At 44.7% G+C, this 17963-nt stretch overlaps 1 protein-coding gene across 1 annotated transcript in view; it reads left to right on the top strand.

Moving 5' to 3' along the window:
• Nucleotides 1-989: 989 nt before the first annotated feature.
• The window catches only part of LOC124781001 (protoheme IX farnesyltransferase, mitochondrial), a 271734-nt gene continuing 254760 nt past the window's right edge, over nucleotides 990-17963 (top strand). The window contains exon 1 of the mRNA XM_047253822.1: nucleotides 990-1129. The gene's annotated coding sequence lies outside the window, so the exon portion shown is untranslated. The remainder of the gene's footprint in view (nucleotides 1130-17963) is intronic.

The raw sequence follows: 17963 nt of genomic DNA, 5'->3' as shown, positions 1-17963 counted from the left end.
GCAACTGGAAACAGTTAATTCCATAAATTATCTGGGAGTAGCCATTAGAAGTGATTTATAATGGAATGACCATATAAAGTTGATCGTCGGTAAAGCAGATGGCAGACTGAGATTCATTGGAAGAATCCTAAGGAAATGCAATCCGAAAACAAAGGAAGTAGGTAACAGTACACTTGTTCGCCCACTGCTTAAATACTGCTCACCGGTGTGGGATCCGTACCAGATAGGGTTGACAGAAGTGATTGAGAAGATGCAACGGGGGGGGGGGGGGGGGCAGCGCACTTCGTTACAGGATCATTTAGTAATCGCGAAAGCGTTACGGAGATGTTAGATAAACTCCAGTGGAAGACTCTGCAAGATAGACGCTCAGTAGCTGGGCACGGGCTTTTGTTGAAGTTTCGAGAACGTACCTTCACGGAAGAGTCAAGCAGTATATTGCTCCCTCCTACGTATATCTCGCGAAGAGACGATGAGGATAAAATCAGAGAAATTAGAGCCCACACAGAGGCATACCGTCAATCTTTCTTTCCACGGACAATAAGCGACTGGAATAGAAGGGAGAACCGATAGAGGTACTGAAAGCACCCTCTGCCACACACCATCTGGTGGCTTGCGGAGTATGGATGTAGATGTAGATCTCTCACGGAAAGATTTAAGCGTTCGTTTACCCCCGCGCTACACGAAACTGTGACGCTAGAAAAATAGTATGAAGGTCGATGAACCTTCCTGCCAGGCACTCAACTGTGAATTGCAGAGCAGTCATCCAGATGTAGATGCAGATGTGAGCAATATCTGCTACGGAGGGACATTCTTTCAAACGATCCCGAAATTCGAGGGCTGCAAAGTCGGGCCCACTGGCGTCTTGCGGGATCGCGCGAGAGCGTTGGTCGAATCGTAGCTGGCGGCTTATCTTGGAGCGCAGAAGGTCAGTAGGAGGAGGAGGAGATTAGTGTTTAACGTCCCGTCGACAACGGGTCAGTAGGAGCCAGCGTTAGCTGCGGCAGTCTTGTTGTGGCCAGGCTGACGATTGTGACAGACACCGCCGGCGCGGACACAGCGGACAGCCGCCCATGCCCGACGCGTCTGCAGACCCGCTGCCGCAGTCTGCTGCCGAGGCCAAGCCGTCGAGGTAAGCACCCTGAACATCCATCCACCTCTGGCTCAGCGCTTCAATGTACTTTTGCGGCAGTCCACACCGCCCATGTACGACATCTGCAGAGGCGTTGGCAGATAATATTTCTGCTTCTATACGTGGTGTTCCAGGAAGTGCCGTATACAGGTGTAAGAAAAAAAAGTACGGCACAAATTGCAGAACACATTCGTCACATGTAGACGAAGAAATTGTGTTATATTGTAAGAGGTCCATGACCGAGGAATTTATTGCTAGCACAGTCGAGCAGATGTAATTTCGATGGATTGCTCACGCGCTTCCTGCGATATGTAAGCTATAATAGAATCGCAGACCAGAGACCAGTGTCGGCTGCAGTAGGAGCAGTGTAGTCAGTAGTGGTGGTAGCAGGCAGTCGGGCGGTTCGACCGGTCTTGCTTGAGCGATGTAGTATAAGGTAAAAACAGCCGTGCGCATATCTAATTTATTGCAACTAAAATTGTACTATTGTCGTATCAAGTCCCATGTAATGTTTAAAAATCTTTTAATAATAATCTTTCTTATAAAAATTAACTTATGACAATCATTCATCTGAATTTAAAGAATTTACTAATTTCTCAAATCCATGGTCATCCCGATTATTGTGAAGAAAAATCAGTTGTTTCTTTTTATACATGACAAATCCAGCAGCCAGCATTGCACTCGACTGTGCCAGAAAAATTCGGCGACCCTGCCAGGATAGTGTAACCTCCCAGCAGAAAAAGTAATTATATAATTATATAACATTCACATTTAGTATAACCTCCCAACAGTTCATTATTCCATAACCTCACAAAAATAATGTGACTAGCCTCCCAATAAAAAATGTGACTCATATATAACCTTTCAATAATTAACTGACTGTGAAAGTAAACTGGTAAATTTAGACGTTAACAGTGCTGCATCATGGCCGTGAAAGATCATTCTGAATAAATTGAAAATTCTTACCTCAATGAAGTCGCCAGATAACGCGTATATATATGCTCCTATAAGAAATTTTTCTGGCACAGCCGAGTGCAATGCTGACTGCTATATTTGTCATGTATAAAAAGAAACAACTGATTTTTCTTTACGATAATCGGGATGACCATGGATTGCAGAAATAAGTAAATTCTTTAAATTCAGATGAATGATTGTCAAAAGTTAATTTTTATAAGAAAGATTATTATTAAAAGATTTTTAAACATTTACATGGGACTTGATATGACAATAGTACAAATTTAGTTGTAACAAATTAGATATGCGGGCGACTGTTTTTACCTTATACTACATCGCTCAGGCCGGCCATGGTGGCCAAGAGGCTCTAGGCACTTCATCTTGTACTGGGGTTCCAAACACAAGAGCTTTCAAACGCCCCCACAGATAAAAGTCCAGTGGGTTTAGGTCTGCAGAGCGTGGATGCCAGGCAACTGGTTCATCTCTGCCTATCCATCTGTCGCCGAGTCTGTTATTTAGAAGCCAACGGACATTTACACTAAAATGAGAAGGTGCCCCATCATGCATGAATCACATGTTTTGTCGCACAGCTAAAGGCACATCTGCTAACAGATCAAGTAGAACATTCTCTACGAAATTATGGTAACTTTGTTTGTTGAGCCTGGGTGGAACAAAGTGAGGCCTTGCCAGTCACCAACAATACCAGCCCAAACACTGACAGAAAATCTCTATTGATGACTTGCTTCAACACTTGCATGAGGGATGACGTCTGCCCATGCATTCCGACTGTGAAAATTTGTAATCTGATTCCGGAACCGCGTTCCTGCTACGGTCGCAGGTTCGAATCCTGCCTCGGGCATGGATGTGTGTGATGTCCTTAGTTTAGTTAGGTTTAAGTAGTTCTAAGTTCTAGGGGACTGATGACCTTAGAAGTTAAGTCCCATAGTGCTCAGAGCCATTTGAACCATTTTTTGAACATCGCTCAGGCACGACCGGCCCAACCGCCCGACTGCCAGCTACCACCACTACTGCTTACACTGCTCCTACTGCAGCCGACACTGGTCTCTGGTCTGCGATTCTATTATAGCTTACATATCGCAGGAAGCGCGTGAGCAATCCATCGAAAGTACATCCGCTCGAGTGCGCTAGCAATAAATTCCTTAGTCATGGACCTATTACAATATGAACATGCGTCTGAAACGCATTGTTTTCCGTGTTACAACTTATTTTCTCCAACTTATTAATCATGAAAACCATACAAGAACAGAATGTTAAAATCGTAGGAAACATGCGTTCTTGATGACATCTGGTTACGATGTGCACCCGCCAGCGTTTTGTTTCACATGCGTCTGTTGCCATGCGACGTACGTCACTGCCTGTTTCCAGGTAACATCAACCGTTCCAGCGATCAGTACCCCCGTTGCAAGCATACGGGTTACTACGTAGAGTTAATCACAGACTGACGTAGAGCTAATCACAGACTCGGCTCCTGTAATCGCAGTGAACACAAATGCAGAGATGACAGACACTCATCTGACGTACGGATTATCTGACGGCAGTGACGCTCGCCCTCAACGTTCGTACCGGGAGACATTTCCAGGATTTAGGTGCCCCGACAGGTGAACGTTTGAAAGCATTGATCGTCGTTGTCTTAGCGAACAAAGGGCATAAGAGCCTGATACTCGCGACCGTTGGAGGCCTAGAAGGACGAGGACACCGCATCGGGTGGCAGCAATTTTTCATGCAGTTGACGACGTGCCTTGTGTCAGTACAAGACATGTAGCTGCAACACTGAATGTTGACTGAATGACTAACTGGCGAGTGTTGAACGAGTACCCGCTGTATCCGTACCTTTTACAGCGTGTGCTCGCAGAAGCAGATGATTTTCCTGCCAGGTATTCTTCGGAGTAGTAGTAAGTTCGTATGGGACCAAACTGCTGAGGTCATCGATCCCTACACTAACACACTAATTAATCTAACTTAAACTAACTTACGCTAAGGAGACAACACACACCCATGCCCGAGGGAGGACTCGAACCTCCGACGGAGACAGCAGCGCGAACCGTGGCAAGGCGCCCAAGACCGCGCTGCTACGCCGCGTGGCTGTACTCTTCTGAGAATGGTTTGTTCTATAAAGTGTCAACCATAATTTCAGTGCAACGGTGCTGTTCACAGGTGAGACGACGTTTCAACGAAATCAGATTACAAATTTTCACAGTCGCAATGCATGGGCAGACGTCATCCCTCATGCAAGTGTTGAAGCAAGTCATCAATAGAGATTTTCTGTCAGTGTTTGGGCTGGCATTGTTGGTGACTGGCAAGGCCTCACTTTGTTCCACCCAGGCTCAACAAACAAAGTTACCATAATTTCGTAGAGAATGTTCTACTTGATCTGTTAGCAGATGTGCCTTTAGCTGTGCGACAAAACATGTGATTCATGCATGATGAGGCACCTTCTCATTCTAGTGTTAATGTCCGTTGGCTTCTAAATAACAGACTCGGCGACAGATGGATAGGCAGAGATGAACCAGTTGCCTGGCATCCACGCTCTGCAGACCTAAACCCACTGGACTTTTATCTGTGGGGGCGTTTGAAAGCTCTTGTGTTTGGAACCCCAGTACAAGATGTTCACTCAGAGTTTGCAGTCCCCTACTATGGAAGGCTGCGAAACCATACACCGTACTCCAGGTATACATCAGGGCATCCAAGATTCACTACGATGGTGAGTTGATGCATGTATCAATGCCCATGCAGGCCATACTGAACATCTCCTGTGGAAAGAGTTGCATGTGGTATGCTGGTGCTTTCTGTTCGTGTGTGTTCCCCAAGTGAGTTGGATAAAATGAGTTGTAACATGGAAACAAAGCGTTTCCAAACTCAAGTTCATGTAACATAATTCCTTCGTCTACGTATGAGGAATTTGTCCTTCGGTCTGTGCCGTACATGTTTGTTGCACCATGTATACTATCTGAGCAAAAGTTTTTGAACACCCATAACCAAAGCGGAATTGACGACTAGACGTCACGAGAGGATGATCCAACAACCTGAAAGGAGGCGGGCGAATATTGTGTCGTCAGCAAAGAGTCAGGTGCAGGAGAATTGATCGGTCGAGAGAGCCCAGTAACTTCGAAAGTGTACTGGTCATAACACGTGAGTAACAAATCCATCAGGTACACTTCGACACTTCAAAAGCTGAGCAAGTCGATGGTTGGAAGTGGAAACGAGAAGGAACAACCCAAGCTAAACCAGGCATACCTCATTTACTGACGGACAGAGATCGCCGAGCACTGCAGAAAGTTTGTAAAATCCGAACGAGTGAGAACAGGATTCGCGCTCTAAGGGTTCTGTACAAACATAATGATTTGTACAGATGCCAACAATAATTTCGTGTGGCTCAATGGCCTGGTGCAAGTCTTTCTAGTGAACGCCACTTTGGAGACTTCCGTGTTTTACCGTGGAATAGTTTAAGGTGGAATCTGAACCACCTGTTGTTTCTGGTTGACTCCACACAGCGTTGAGAGGTGAAGGCTAGGTGAAAACAAGGACTGGAAAAAAAACAGTGATGCTACCGAGATTCGTTCCCGCGCCCTCTAGCTTTGCAGGCACGCGCATTGCCGCTTTTTTCACTTTGTTCGTCAATGCTCTCTGCGTTTGGTCTAGGCGAACGTCACACGACATCCCTCCATCGTTGAATACTTCACCTAGTTTTCTTTGTTACAGAGAACAGCCAGCCCTCTGACAGACCACACTGAACTACCATTGATCATGACCGGATCAAATATCTCACGAAATAAGCGTCAAACGAACAAACTATAAAGAACGAAACTTGTCTAGCTTGAAGGGGGAAACCAGATGGCGCTACGGTTGGCCCGCTAGATGGCGCTGCCATAGGTCAAACGGATATCAACTGCGTTTTTTTCAAATACGAAACCCCATTTTTATTACATATTCGTGTAGTACGTAAAGAAATATGAATGTTTTAGTTGGGCCACTTTTTTCGCTTTATGATAGATGGCGCTGTAATAGTCACAAACATATGGCTCACAATTGTAGACGAACAGTTGGTAACAGGTAGGCTTTTTAAATTAAAATACAGAGCCTACGTACCTACGTAGTTTGAACATTTTATTTCGGTTGTTCCAGTGTGATACGTTTATCTTTGTGAACTTATCATTTCTGAGAACACATGCTGTTACAGCGTAATTACCTGTAAATACCACATTAATTAAATAAATCCTCAAAATGATGTCCGTCGACCTCAATGCATTTGGCAAAAGCGTGAAACGACATTCCTCTCAACAGCGAGTAGTTCGCCTTCCGTAATGTTCGCACACGCATTGACAATGCGCTGACACATGTTGTCAGGCGTTGTCGGTGGATCACGATAGCAAGTATCCTTCAACTTTCCCCACAGAAAGAAATCCGGGGTCGTCAGATCCGGTGAACGTGCGGGCCACGGTATGGTGCTTCGACGACCAATCCAACTGTCATGAAATATGCTATTCAATACAGCTTCAATCGCACGCGAGCTATGTGCCGGACATCCATCGTGTTGGAAGTGCATTGACATTCTGTTATGCACTGAAACATCTCGTAGTAACATCGGTAGAACATTACGTAGGAAATCAGCATGCATTGCACCATTTAGATTGCCATCGATAAAATGGGGGACAATTATACTTCCTCCATAATGCCGTAACATACATTAACCCGCCAAGGTCGCTGATGTTCCACTTGTTGCAGCCATCGTGGATCTTCCGTTGTCCAATAGTGCATATTATGCCGGTTTACGTTACCGCTGTTGGTGAATGACGCTTCGTCGCTAAATAGAACGCGTGCAAAAAATCTGTCATCGTCCCGTAATTTCTCTTGTGGCCAGTGGCAGAACTCTACACGTCGTTCAAAGTCGTCGCCATGCAATTCCTGGTGCATAGAAATATGGTACGGGTGCAATCGATGTTGATGTAGCATTCGCAACACCGACGTTTTTGAGATTCCCGATTCTCGCGCAATTTGTCTGCTACTGATGTGTGCATTAGCCGCGACAGCATCTAAAACACCTACTAGGGCATTATCATTTGTTGCAGGTCGTGGTTGACGTTTCACATGTGGCTGAACACTTCCTGTTTCCTTAAATAACGTAACTATCTGGCGAACGGCCCGGACACTTGGATGATGTCGTCCAGGACACCGAGCAGCATACATCACACGCCCGTTGGGTATTTTAATCACAATACAACACAATACATCAACACGATATCGACCTTTTGCGCAATTGGTGAACGGTCCATTTTAACATGGGTAATGTATCACAAAGCAAATACCGTCCGAATTGGCGGAATGTTACGTGATACCACGTACTTATACGTTTGTGACTATTACAGCGCCATCCATCACAAAGCGAAAAAAGTGGTCCAACTAAAACATTCATATTTCTTTACGTACTACACGAATATGTAATAAAAAATGGGGGTTCCTATTTTTAAAAAAACGCAGTTGATATCCGTTTGACCTATGGCAGAGCCATCTAGCGGGCCAACAATAGCGCCATCTGGTTTTCCCCTTCAAGCTAGACGAGTTTCGTTCTTTGTAGTTTTTTCGTTTGACGCTGATTTCGTAAGATATTTGGTCTGGTCACTATCAATGGACCACCCTGTATACAAGAGGAAAGCCAAAAGTAACGGTAATTGGTCTGCGGAGGGGTGGGAGAGTTTGGGGGACCCATTGTTCGACCAGGACTCCGTTACGGTCACGCAACCTGAGTCAGTGTGCGAAGTTGTGTCGCTGTGAGTGCACCGATTCGCCTATGAGAGATTTTTTTTTTTTTTTTTTTAGGAAAACAACTTTTTCCATTTTCCATTTCGACGGAAACTTGATGGTAAATTTTCGAAAGCAACGCGCTGCTGTGAAATTTTGTTTCCTGTTGGGAAAATCGGCGTGGAAACTATTGTAATGCTTAAGACTGCCTATTGGGATGCTGCCCTAAGTGAAACCAGAGTCTACGAGTAGTTTTCACGTTTTAAAAATGGAGAAATATCAACTGAAGACCAATCCCGTGCAGGACGCCCCTGGACGTCAAGAAGTGACAGAAACGTCAACAAAATCAATGTCCTCGATCGTGAAGACCATCGCCTAGCTATTGATCAACTCATTGAAATGTCTGGAACGTCATGGAGTTCAATTCAGAGGATTTTATCCGAAGATTTGCACATGAGAAGAGTAGAAACCAAATTTGTCCCTCGCATTCCCACACACGAGCAATGGGAGCATCGACTTCAGGTATGATTTGAGCTTCAAAATCAGCTCAAAGAGACCGTCACTTTTTTCCAAGGTGATTACTGGTTATGAATCGTGGTGATATGGATACGACCCCGAAACAAGCACCAATCAAGCTAGTGGAAGACAAGTGGCTCTCCTCATCTCAAAAAAGCTCGCCAAGTGAGGTCAAACATCAAGGCAATGCTCAGTTGTTTCTTCGATTGCAGAGGTGCTGTGCACGCGGAGTTCGTTCCCCCTGGATCAAACTGTCAATCAGGAATTCTATTTGGAGGTTATGAAAAGATTGAGGAAGAATATTCGGAAGAAAGGCGCAAACTATTGGCGGGTAGACGACTGGTTCTTCCATCATGACAAAGGACCGCCCTACACTGCCCTCACTGTAAAGCAGTTGTTTGACCAAAAACGGCATGACACCGATTGTCCACACCCCCTACTCAACGGATCCAGCCCTCTGTGATTTCTTTTTCTTCCCCAGACTCAAAAGGGATATGAAAGGAAAGCGTTTTGCCACTGTGGAGGAGGTAACACAAAAATCGCTGGAAGGTGTAAAAAACATCCCAACAAGTGAATTTAAAAACTGTTTTGAACAATGCAAGGATCGTTTGAAGAACAACATTGTGGTCAATGGAGAATACTTTGAAGCTGATCAAAATTTGGTGTAAAAATATTAAGAAATAAAGACGTTATAACTAATTTTCCGTCTTTTTGGGTCCCCTCTCGTAGATAGTTCAGCTATAGCTTTGATGAATGAGTTTGCGAATGTCGAGCTATGTGGCATATATAGCTGTATCTTTCGACTGCATTGACTTAGAAGCTTAAATTCTGTACGCCGCTAGCGGACTGTAGACCTTAGTACCTCACATGAATTTCAACTTGATACACACACCCGTTGCTAAGTAAAAGAGGTCTTAACAGACGAACAGACAGACAATAAATGTGAAAAAAATGTTTATTTGATATAATCACAAATCAACCATTTTGGGATTGTTTCCTTTTCTTGTACTGCGAAACCACTCTTGTCCCCAAATTTCATGATTCTAGGTCAACGGTAAGAAGACCAAAGGTTCTGATGAGTGAGTTTTCGAGCATCGGTATATGTGACACAAATGGCTCTATCATTTGATTGCATTGACTTAGCAACTTACATTCTGACACCGCTATAGGACCGCAGACCTTATAATGTGACATAAATTTCAACTTGGTACCTCAAACTATTCCTGAGAAAGTAGGATCTGAACTGTGGGACAGAGAGAGACAGACGGACAGCAAGGTGATCCTATACGGATTCCACTTGTACTGACTGAGGTAAGGAACAGTACAAATCGCATAAATCATCTGAAAGAATCATGAGTTCCAAAGTGCTACCAGTAGTTCATCTATCAAAATGACTGTGTGCAGGGAAACAAAGAATTGGGTACAATGGTGTGGAGTAATGAATCACACTATACCCTGTGGCAAACCGATGAAAGGGTTTGGGGTTGGCAAATATTTCTAGAGCGTTACTCACCATTATTTGTAGTGGCAACAGTGAAGTGCAGAGAGGATGATGTTTTCGTGGTTATGGTCTGATCGCCTTAATGCTCTTAAGAAAATGCTAGATGTGGAAGGATATGAACACATCTTACTGCGAATATTACAGGAACAACTCGGAGAGGATGACGGTTTGTGTTAGCATGACAGTGCATCCTGTCATAAAGCAGCATCTGTGACCACAACAGCATCTCTGAAATAAGCTAGCCTACCTGGAGTCCCGACTTGAACCAAATGGAACACTTTTTCGTAGGACTTAGAACTTCGCCTTCGCTCCAGACCTCAGGGTCCACCTGCACTACCTTCTCTGGTTGCGGTTCTTGAGAAAAAGCGGGATACCATGCATCCAAAGACATTCAGGTGCCTCTTTGGAAGTGTCCCCAACAGATTCAAGCTGTCATAAAGGCGAAGGGTGTACGCGCCCCATATTAAAGCCCGCTAATAGGTGTCCGGATACTTTGAAAGGTTGAGAATGGTACATTGCCGCATTTACCATGTGCGTTGCCTTTTCATAAAAGCTTTCCCGGTATGTGATGGCTTCGTCAGTAACATGTATATGATACAGTCTGCCGTGGTCACATACGCAATCGTTTTTCATCAAAACTGACAACTGCCGGAATCGTAGACTTTAAGACTGCTCTGCTATGGAACTCTTACTAAGATGCAAATGGTTCAAATTGCTCTGAGCACTAAGGGACTTAACTTCTGACGTCATCAGTCCCCTAGAACTTAGAACTACTTAAACCTAACCAACCTAAGGACATCACACACATCCATGCCCGACGCAGGATTCGAACCTGCGACCGTAGCGGTCGCGCGGTTCCAGACTGTAGCGCCTAGAACCGCTCGGCCACTCCGGTCGGCTATTAAGATGCAGTAACAAGAGATAAATAGACTGAACATTAATAAAACCGACAAACTGCAGGGACGAATTCCTTACTGGAAATGGAGAGAAACGTCCTACGAACATGTGTCCGGAAATGCATCCTTGCCACAGTAGACGGCGCTGACAAATGAAAGTTCCATTAACCACGTGCCGTGTCTGCAGCCCACAGCGGACCATTATTCAGACTGATGATGCCTGTTCTGGTGAAGCCTGCTTCGTCGGTAAAGAGGACTGATGACAGGAATCCCATAGTTGTGATGGTCTGATACAAAAACCACCGACAAAATTATTCTCGTACAGGGAAATACGCTGCTGATAATTCTTCCACACGTTGCAGATGATAGGACAGTAGCGGCTGTCATGCAGAATACACGTAAGCCTACTTTGGCTTGCACCATGTTGGCGAGCCACTTGCCTGGAGCTAGTACTACGGTTTGTCTCAATATAATGTACAACCCGCTCTTCCAGATCTGCGTGTACGCACAGTCCGCCGCTTCCCTGCACTTTCGTTTGTCTGAAAGGACCCATGGTCACACAAACGCCCAAAAAGGGCTTCAAATGTTGTTTGGTGTGGTTAGTGTCTGTGAGGATACTTATTTTGGTGCTGCCTCTCGACCGTTTCCATCTGCTAGGCCGTACACAAATACCATCTCGGCTTGTTTCCGACATGAATACCGAATCATTTTGCTGAGTACAGTACTCTGCGTCAATCGCACAGCCTCCAACACACAAGGAACACTCGGCACGAGGTCGGAGAAACTTTTATTCGTCAGAGCCATCTACCGTGGCAACGAAGCATTTCTGCAAGCAATACAAATTTCAGTGTTACGAAGTCGTTCCTGAAGGTATTTGTTTCCTGTGTATCCCCGTACAGGGTTGAAATGTAGACGATAAACAGTTGAGACAAAAAGAGACTATAAGCTTCTGAAATGTGGTGCTATAGAAGAATACTGTAGGTTATCCTAGCGGATAAATACTGGTCTTGAATTGGGGATAAAAGAAATCTGTAGCACGACTTGACTAAAAGAAGGGACTGTTTGATAGTACATATCTTGCAGCGGGGTTGAATCGTCAGTTTGGTAATGGAGGGAACCGTATTGTGGTAAGTGGGTGGGAAGGGGGGGGGGGGGGCGTGAGGGGTACAATTGTAGAGGGAGACCAAGGCTTGAACACAGTAGGCAATTTCAAATGGATGTGGGTCGCAGCAGTTGTTTGAAAATGAAGAGACTTGCACAGGATCGGGCAGCGTGGAAAGCTGCGTCAAACCAGTGTGCGGGCTTAAAACCACAATAATAACTATTTACAGCCTTGTAAAAACACATTTTTCAGATATTATGCATGTTGTATGCAGAGGCGGAGAGACATACAACTGTTGTACTCCTTCAAAATAAACATTTGCAGTGATATAGCTGAGTCGATCCTCACCTGTCACCAGCACCACTTGTCCCTCACCGCCGCCGTCAGATTCACCGCCCATTGCAGAAGTCTTCCTGAAACAACAGAGGTGTTTTGGTGAGGAAACACATTGACTACAGCAACTACCGTATGCATAGAGCTCCCATAAAATGAAAGAAACGTAATTCCTTTATCAATAACCAGACATTAAATTAGTTCTTCTTCACAGTACGAGTATCCTAATAGAGAAACGTTCTTTGAGTGTGGAATTCGTCTATAAGAAAATATTTATTTGAATAAAATCATTTCATTCGCTAATAGTTTCGACCAGTCGATCATTATCGAGTAATACATTTATTTATTTATGCATTTATTTCATCTTCCAAGACTAGGACCGTCATGTTCTCTTACATCTAACCAGACATCCATAGAGAAAGAACATTACAATTTGTATAGCACATGGACAACACACAGAGCGTTAGAGGTATAACTGCTGATACTATGGTCACTGGTACCTTAACATGTTCCCACTTCAATGTGTTAGTTATTTTTTCTCTTCCCACAAACACGTCACATAATTTACTTTCTGATTTTTCCGCACGGTTGTAACTCCACCATCAATTGGACTATGCATGTGGTATCGGATAAATGTTTAGTGTCCATGCGTCCACACTTCAACATCTGACCTCTTGCTCTAGGGAAAATCAACCTTAGATGGCTTGCTCTTGTCAGTTGTACGTGGAGGTACTAACGAACCTAAAAATATATTACTCCTCGTAGTTGTAATTATTAGTCTACAACTGAGGTAAATACTGATGTAAAGCTGTTCAGTGCACTGTCCTCAGTCACCAATAAAAATGTCTGCAGTTATACCCCTAACACCACATATAATACGAGTAATAATAATGACAATGTGTAGCCTATAGTAAAGAGCATGTGTAATTTATGAATGTGAGTCTTCTTAACATCAAACAATTGTCTCATGACTTTCTTGCCGAGTGTGTCAACTCCCTGGATAGCCGGCCGCATTAACGCTCCGCTCTCGGGATTCTGGGAGACAAAACAATCAGAGATCGAATTCGCCTCGCACAGGGCGATGAGGGCTGGTGAGCCAACCAGCCTGGATGTGATTTTTAGGCGGTTTCCTACGTCCGATTAGGTAAATACCATGTTCGTGCCCGTATCCCACCTCACATACATTCCATACAAACATTAAAAAACTTTCTTAGACTTCATAGACAGACAGGGAGGGCATCAGGTCACCATCTGTCTCCAACACTGTCAAAAGCCATATAACAATGCCGGTCCCGTACCGAAATGAAATAAAGGCTACGAAGAATAAGAAGAAAAGTCCTTGTCATTTGTGAATAGCGTCATCTAACAATAACGTACGACGACAGCACAGAAGGAAAGAACGTGGAAAAGAAGTTGGCTGGTCAAAGGAAGAGCGAGGAATAATAGGGTAAAATTAGCAGATGAGATGGAAGAAAGACAACATAAATATAAAGGGATGAGAAAAGCGTGGGTACTTTACAGTGTGACAGAGATACTGGTTCCCTGATGGACGGAAAGAAAACAGCTGGGATATGCCGAGAAGGGAACTATGTTGAAGATAACAGATAAATCTTTAATCTCGTGTTCAAAGCAGAGTGGTTTTGGTTAAGATGCAGCTTACAAGATAATTTGTTCCACAGCCGTACAGCTAAAATGGAGAAGGATATTTTGAAAGCCATCCGGAGTGGCCGAGCGGTTCTAGGCGCTACAGTCTGGAACCGCGCGACCGCTACGGTCGTAGGTTCGAATCCTGCCTCGGGCATGGATGTGTGTGATGTCCTTAGGTTAGTTAGGTTTAAGTAGTTATAAGTTCTAGGGGACTGATGACCTCAGAAGTTAAATACCATAGTGCTCAGAGCCATTTGAACCATTTTTTTTATATTTTGAAGGAATTAGTGCCATGGAAAGGTACAGTCGCGTTCACATTAGCCTATATGGTATCGTTCTTACTGCGGCGTTAAAAAGTAAAATAGGAACATCCTACATGATTGACACTGAAGTGAGTAATAAAATGTATTAACAAAGTCGACTCAGTTGCATACTTTGAAATTGTCAAATTACCAGAAAATATCCGAATTGTTACATGGCAAAGGATGATCCAAGAACTGATTGTCATTTCCAAAGATCTGACTGCATCAATTCATTTCACTATTGACTGCAGTTTCAGTGACGCAGAATAGTTTTTCGCCGCGTGGAATTAGCCGAGGTGTCTAAGGCGCTGCAGTCATGGACTGTGCGGCTGGTCCCGGCGGAGGTTCGAGTCCTCTCTCGGGCATGGGTGTGTGTGTTTCTCTTAGGACAATTTAGGTTAAGCAGTGTGTAAGCTTAGGGACTGATGACCTTAGCAGTTAAGTCCCATACGATTTCACACACATTTGAACATTTTGAACAGAATAGTTTTTCAAATTTATTTTTCAATGCTACAGTAAGGACGACGTCATACAGGATGATGAAAAATGTTATGTTACCCGACGATGACCGGCTGATCGGTACAGTGAATAACTGTTAACATTTATTAGTAGCTCTTGGTGGATCTTACATATGAATAATGAAAATATTTCAATTTCCACTTGTGACACGAGATCCCTCTGCACTTACCGGAAGTATTTTAGAATCCGAGAGTCTAGTAGTCACTTTCACGTTCACTCTAATGTTAACGTTAGATCCCCTTCATGGTTCATATACCCACCAATTAAGATAATTGCAGATAGCGCTAAATCTGTAATTAGCGTAAGTGGTGGGCGCGAGAAGCGCTTTCGTACCTAACACCGGTCTCAGTGCATACATAAAACAATACGATTAATCAGATTATTGTGGGACACTGGCAATTCCGAGGAACATGAAAACAGGAAAATGTCTGTCGTAAATTAGGTAAATTTAACTACTTCAAGCCAGCAGGATAACTTATCTAAAGAGTGTAGAACAAAAACAGTTTTGTTTGGAAAAAAAATGGAGCTCATGCTGACAGATTATCACCTTGCATGGTAAGAGAGTAAGTCATCTTTAACACACCAACCTCTAGGCCCATACTGGTTGCATCAAGGCCAAATGTAGCTGCTTATGAGTAAAGCGACTTTTCATTTATACTGCTGAAAGAAGAAGAAGAAGAATACACGATCGTCAGCCAGAGGGAAATCACTACTGATGCCTACTAAGCCCAATTCTAAAACAAAAAAAAAAGAAGGATCTAAAGGGTACTGGTGAATTTTATAGCCTTTTTGAGATGCAGCGCTTCATGATATCCTCTCCTCTTCCTGATTCTTCATCTAAAACTACACTACTGGCCATTAAAATTGCTACATCACGAAGATGACGTGCTACAGACGAGAAATTTAAACGACAGGAAGAAGATGCTGTGATATGCAAATTATTAGCCTTTCAGAGCATTCACACAAAGTTGGCGCCAGTGACGACACCAACAACGTGCTGACATTAGGAAAGTTTCCAACCGATTTCTCATACACGAACAGCAGTTGACCGGCGTTGCCTGGTGAAACGTTGTTGTGATGCCTCGTGTAAGGAGGAGAAATGCGTACCATCACGTTTCCGACTTTGATAAAGGTCGGATTGTAGCCTATCGGGATTGCGGTTTAACGTATCGCGACATTGCTGCTCGCGTTGGTCGAGATCCAATGACTGTTAGCAGAATATGGAATCGGTGGGTTCAGGAGGGTAATACGGAACGCCGTGCTGGATCCCAAAGGCCTCGTATCACTAGCAGTCGAGATGACAGGCATCTTATCCGCATGGCTGTCACGGATCGTGCAGCCGCGTCTCGATCCCTGAGTCAACAGATGGGGACGTTTCCAACACAACAACCATCTGCACGAACAGTTCGACGACGTTTGCAGCAGCATGGACAATCAGCTCGGAGACCATGGCTGCGGTTACCCTTGACGCTGCATCACAGACAGGAGCGCCTGCAATGGTGTACTCAACGACGAACCTGGGTGCACGAATGGCAAAACGTCATTTTTTAGGATGAATCCAGGTTCTGTTTACAGCATCATGATGGTCGCATCCGTGTTTGGCGACATCGCGGTGAACGCACAATGGTAGCGTGTATTCGTCATCGCCACACTGGCGTATCACCCGGCGTGATGGTACGGGGTGCCATTGGTTACACGTCTCGGTCACCTCTTGTTCGGATTGACCACTTTGAACAGTGGACGTTACATTTCAGATGCGTTACGACCCGTGGCTCTACCCTTCTTACGACCCCTGCGAAACCCTACATTTCAGCAGGATAATCCACGACCGAATGTTGCAGGTCCTGTACGGGCCTTTCTGGATACAGAAAATGTTTGAATGCTGGCCTGGCCAGCACATTCTGCAGATCGCTCACCAACTGAAAACGTCTGGTCAATGGTGACCGAGCACTGGCTTGTCACAAGACGTCAGTCACTACTCTTGATGTACTGTGGTATCGTGTTGAAGGTGCATGGGCAGACCTACCTGTACACGCCATCCAAGCTCTGTTTGACTCAATGCCCAGGCGTATCAAGGCCGTTATTACGGCCAGAGGTGATTGTTCTGGGTACTGGGGGAATTGAACCCGGGACCCACTGCGTGGGAAGCGAGAACACTACCGCAATACCACAAGCTGCGGGCAGTACATAAGGTAAATGTAAGAAATTCTCAATGACACAAACAGCAAGGACACTTTTATTCAAATATAATTTTTTACACTGAAATCAACGCGATGTACGAGGGTCCCCTTGGACATTACAAAAGGTGGGACACTTTTGTTAGGACGGTATGCGTCACCACAGTTGGCAGCGAATGCTCTGCAACGTGTTGCAATGTTGGCCGCAAGGTTAGTGAGGAATTGTACAAGGACGTTCCTTTCCCTCCACCAGAGCGGATAACAACTGCCCTTTGAAGTTCGTGCATGTGGGCGTAATACAGTACGTCTCCCCAACGTATCCCATATGTGTTCGATGGAATTTAAATCAGGAGAACGGACGTGCCAGCCCATTCGCCAAATATACTGCCGTCTCAAGAGCTCCTTCACTTGCGTTGTTAGATGCGGTCGCGCATTGTCGTCTATAACGATGACGTCAGAGCAGAATAGACCCATGAAAAGACGCACGTGGGGAGGGAGTACAGTGTTACAATAATTTTAGCCGATGTGGGTTCCGTGTTCACAGTTACGGAATCAGTACGACCATGCAACATTATGCCTCCACACAAAATAACATCTGGACCACCAAATCGATCATGTTCGACAATGTTCCAGCATTGTCGAACGTGGTCGTTTTGGTGGTTCAAAATGGCTCTGAGCACTATGCGACTTAACCTCTGAGATCATCAGTCCCCCAGAACTTAGAACTACTTAAACCTAGCTAACCTAAGGACATCACACACATCCATGCCCGAGGCAGGATTCGAACCTGCGACCGGAGCGGTCGCTCGGCTCCAGACTGTAGCGCCCAGAACCGCACGGCCACTCCGGCCGGCCTCGTTTTGGTGGTCCAGGAATTACGGTGTGGGGAGGCATAACGTTGCATAAGCGTACTGACCCTCAAATCTCTGAAAACTGTGCACTCACCGATCAAAATCACTTTATACGCTTTACTCCTTCCCCATGGCGGCTTTTCAGTAGTGAATTCGGCCATGACTTCATTTTTATGGATGACAATGTGCGATCGCTTCGAACAGCGCAAGTGGAGGAACGAGAGGATATTACCCGAACGTAAAATTTTAGAAAGCATTCTGTGATTGGAGAACAGCGAT

The sequence above is a fragment of the Schistocerca piceifrons genome, chromosome 1, assembly GCF_021461385.2.
Source record: "Schistocerca piceifrons isolate TAMUIC-IGC-003096 chromosome 1, iqSchPice1.1, whole genome shotgun sequence".
Taxonomy (NCBI): Eukaryota; Metazoa; Arthropoda; class Insecta; order Orthoptera; family Acrididae; genus Schistocerca; species Schistocerca piceifrons.
This window is presented reverse-complemented; position numbering and strand designations above follow the sequence as displayed.